This window comes from Macrobrachium nipponense, chromosome 28, assembly GCF_015104395.2.
Source record: "Macrobrachium nipponense isolate FS-2020 chromosome 28, ASM1510439v2, whole genome shotgun sequence".
NCBI classification, from domain to species: Eukaryota; Metazoa; Arthropoda; class Malacostraca; order Decapoda; family Palaemonidae; genus Macrobrachium; species Macrobrachium nipponense.
In genome coordinates this window covers 50,118,226-50,123,225 of record NC_087217.1, presented here as the reverse complement: position 1 = coordinate 50,123,225, position 5,000 = coordinate 50,118,226, and positions in this window count along the sequence as shown.

The following is a 5,000-nucleotide window of genomic DNA, read 5'->3' as shown; positions in this document are numbered from 1 at the left end:
AAACATACGCCGTATGTTTGTAAGCGTATGCCGTTCCCCGCAAATATATTTCTGTTGTGAGAAACAAGGCTCCCCCCTCCCAACCGCGCCCTTCCCACCCTCTAAACCGGGAACCGGGACTAGTATATAGAAATCTTTTTCGCCCTCTCAATTTACAAGTGCTGTGGCTTGTAGGACGGTGTTTCCCAACGATCGGACCTGAAAATGGAAAAAGGGCCATTTGAATTTGGCAATGTTTTGGGTTTGCCATGATGCAGAAACTAGTTGTTAGAACCACTGAAATCGTTGGATTCGGGTGAACATGCCTGACACGATGCCAAAGTGAATGGTAGGAAGCCCTCGTGTTATCAAGCGAAGGTGCAATACATTACTGCCCCGATGCTCTTCGCTTTGCATTTGAATACATTTTTATCTATTTATCAATTGATTAATTTTTTTAATAGCTGAGAACTCTCTTTTTTTTCTTATAACTTCTCTTCTTCATAATGAGCACCATATCCTTTGGAAGCTTGAATTTCAAGCCAGCGGCACCTGTGGGCTTGTTCCATATGAATAGGGCTCATCCTCTGAATAATAATAATAATAATAATAATAATAATAATAATAATAATAATAATAATAATAATAATAAGTATCAAGACCTGAAAATAGAAATAAGAAGGATATGGGATATGCCAGTGGAAATTGTACCCATAATCATAGGAAAACTAGGCACGACCCCAAGATCCATCAGAAGGAATCTGGAAAAACTAGAGGCTGAAGTAGCTCAAAGACTCATGCAGAAGAGTGTGATCCTAGAAACGGCGCACATAGTAAGAAAGTGATGGACACCTAATGAGGCAGGATGCAATCCGGAATCCCACACTATAAATACCATCCAAGTCGAATTGAAGGACTGTGATAGACAAAGAAAATTAATAAAAAATAATAACAATAATAATTTTTCGTGATGCAAACATTTTTGGTGTAAGGTCGCAAAGTATGAGATGCCCTTGCATTTTGGTAAGTCAGCTTGATGCAAAAAGTTTTGATGAAAACTCACTCAAATTTGACAATTAGAAGTCTGCTATGATGCTGCAGTGAGCTGCCAAAAGAGTCATTCAATTCTGCTAAGTTGGAGGAAGCTTTCGTGACTCAAAAGCGACTTGTGAAAAGTCACTGGACTTTGGCAAACTGAACAGAAATCCGGAGTGGTGCAAAGTTTGGCCAAATGCCCCAACCAGTTTTGGTGAACAAAACTGTTCAGTGTTACAGAAGTGAGTGGGTACAAAACATTCAAAATAACGGTGCATTTTCTCAGGTCACACGAAAGAGACAAAAATTTGAGAAGTTATGCACAAAAATAAAAAAAGTCAAAATAAGTGTACTCTCATATTACATAAAAGAGAAGGCTACTTATTGAGCTTTACGCAAAAGGGGAAAAAAGAAAACGCCATTGATAATACTGCACTTTTCGGGTCACATGAAAGTAAAAAGATGTTAGATGTACACAAAAGGAAGAAAAGAAAACGTTGTTGATAATAATTCATTTTTTCAAGTCACTTGAAAGAGAAAGATATTAGTTGTATACAAAATGGAAAAAAGAAAACACTGTTGGTAATACTGCATTTTTTCAAGTTACATGAATGAGAAAGATATTAGTTGTACACAAAATGGGAAAAAAGAGAACACTGTTGATAATACTGTATTTTTTTAAAGTCATATGAATGAGAAATATATTAGTTGTGGAAAAAATGGAAAAAAGAAAACGCCATTGATAATACTGCATTTTTTTCAAGTCACATGAATGAGAGATATTGGTTGTACACAGAATGGAAACACGAAAGCACTGATGACAATACTGCATTTTTCAGATCGTATATAAGAGAAGAAAATCACGTAAGTTATACACAAAAAAGGGAGAAAGATCTTATGAAAATAACAATGTTTTTCCTCAGGTTGTAAGTGAGACGCAAAAATTAGGCGAACAGAAATCCTGAAATCATTGTTTCTCGGATACACCTTATCTCTCTCTCTCTCTCTCTCTCTCTCTCTCTCTCTCTCTCTCTCTCTCGATAACGCAGGGGAAATTATTAATGGATTCTTGCAGTTACACGCCGCAAAAGCTATACTAGTGACCGCGGAAAGTCTACGCGATGCAATTCGCCAGAAATTGAGGTCTGGTCTACGTACGAAACAAAGCAAGTGTCACCGTATATATATATATATATATATATATATATATATATATATAATAATATATATATATATATATTATATATATATATATATACATTTTCGCCGAGGACATCTGTTTCATTTAGAGGAAAAGATTAAACTCGTGTAGTAGTAGCAGAGATATAGACCTGATCTTGATTTATGACGGACGGACGTGAAGGAAGTTCTCAATCATTCTATCTCGGTCATTCGAGATGCCTGCCGTCTCTTAGATATAAAGAGTTGTTATAAAAATAGGTATATATGGATCCAGAATATTTTCGAGAAATTGTTGTCGCTTGGACCTTTGATATTGAAATGAGAAACGAATTCAATTGTGTGTGTGTGTGTGTGTGTGTGTGTGTGTATGTGTGTGTGTCTGTGTGTGTGTGTGTTAACGTTTATGGACTCTGCCAATTTAGTTCCATAAATTTCATGTCACAAAATACAAGCTTTGGATGATGTATACGTTCCTTTCTTCCTAATCTTAATTTTTGCTAAAATTCAGGCAATAAATAAACACCAAAATTAATAAATGCTTTAAAGAAAGAAAGGAGACAGGGTGAGGAATCACGACGGATGACGAGAGAGAGAGAGAGAGAGAGAGAGAGAGAGAGAGGAAAAACGCCGAGGCAACCTTCCTCAGGGGAGTCATACCAACAAGAGCCCGCAAGAATATTCTAAAGTCAGCAAAGATTTCGGGAAATTTTGTAGCAGAGCAAAATCCTAAAACAAATAAAAACGTCGACCTTCGCCGCTTTCAAGAACGGCCCTCTGGCAAGTAACTTTTGTAGCACGCCGGTTGGGGCTGAGGTCGCGAGGGAGGGAAGTGGAGGGAAAGGGGGAGGGAAGGGGAAGGGGAAGGGAAAGGGGAATCAGGGGAAGGGAAGGGGAAGGTTGGAGGGAAGGGGAAGGAGTTGGAGAGACGAGGGAGAGAGGGAGGGATGAAAGGAAGGGAAAAGGGGGAAGAGGAAGGTAGGAATGATAGTGATCTTGGTAGCTGGGGAATCGGAGAGTTGGGAAGGGAGGGGAGCGAGAGGGAGGAAAGAGAGAGGGGGGGAATGCGAGGGAGGGGTATAATAATGATCCAGATGGCTGGGGAGTTTTAGGGGAAAGGGGGTGTGGCATGGCATCGTCAGCGCTGGAAGGAAAGAGTTTATTCCAAAGGGCACCATTCTCTGCTTGCAGAGGGAGGGGTGGGACGTAGGAAAGGGTATACATGCATCATCCCATGGCACACACCGCTCCTGGGGGCGTACACCCGCAGCCTAGGTGTTGTCAACATGACCACACACGCACTCGAGGGGCACAGCTTGCTCACCTGGGACGTGTTGCTTTCTCTCGCCACACGGCAGCACGACTGCAATTGCTCGACTTATTTTTTTTTCCTTTTTTTTTTTTTTTTTTTACCCAGGACGATGTCAACACGGAGGATCCAGGGATTGTACCCGTTTCTTTTCTCCGTCTTTCTTTTTCCCAGAAAAAAAGGGAAACGAATATGGTGATGGAGAAAGGCAGAATTGGAAAATGGCACTTCGTGTGTTTCAAGGAGTTTCTGTTTCACGTAAGTTTGTTTTATAACCTTTTTTTTGTCTCTCTCTTTATTTTTACAATGGGTGACATCATTGGCTGTTTGCTGTTTTAATTTCGACTTTTATATTGGAAGTCCCTTGCTGATATCTATCAACAAACGTCGACTTAACTACTCCTCTTAATAGAGTCTTTAAGGTAAAACTAAATTTCAAGGTTCTCTCTCTCTCTCTCTCTCTCTCTCTCTCTCTCTCTCTCTCTCTCATGCACATACATACACAAACACAGAATCAGTTGCAAATGAACATAATTAAGTGTTTAGGGGATACAGAAAAAAACAATTCTCTCTCTCTCTCTCTCTCTCTCTCTCTCTCTCTCTCTCTCTCTCTCTCTCTCTCTCTCTCTCTCTCTCTCTCTCTCTCTCTCTCCTGAATAACTTACATTCATTAGTGCCCTCCTTGACTTGAACTGTGCCCATTAGTTTATGCTATCTTATTTTACAGAAGACGCTCTCTTAGAGTATGAGACTTGAGTCTATAATTTAGTCTACAAATGGAATACTCTCTCTCTCTCTCTCTCTCTCTCTCTCTCTCTCTCTCTCTCTCTCTCTCTCTCAGTTTCTTGGATTACAAGAATTCATCAGTCATATGGATTTTGGCAGGATCTACCAGTCTCCTGAATTCCAGGATCTACCAGTCTCCTGAATTATTCCAGGAATTACCAAATTCTTGGACTATTCCAGGGTTCACCAGACTCCTGAATTATTCTAGGATCTACCAGATTCCTGAATTATTCCAGGATCCACCAGACTCTTGAATTATTTTTGGATCGGCCAGACTCTTGAACTATTCCAGGTTCCACCAGACTCCAATATTATTCCAGGCTCCACCAGACTTCTGAATTATTTATTCCATGATCTATCAGACTCCTTCATTATATGAAGGTCCATCAGACCTCTGAATTATTCCAGGATCTACCAAACTCATCAACTATTCCAGGATCCACCATATCCTGAATTATTCAAAGATCTTCCAGACACCTGAATTATTCCAAGATCTACCAGATTCCTGAACGGTTTCCTGGATCTGCCAGACTCCGGAATTATCCCCAGGATCTACCAGAGTGTAACTATGATCTAACGGTCTTTTAAATTCCACTCTGTCAAAAAATTAAAAGCCAGTTTTCCTGATTAAATTCAATAAGGATGAACCAATAAAGTATATTATAGGTTCTCGTTAAAAAAGGTAAACTAACAATAAAAAAAATTAAAAATA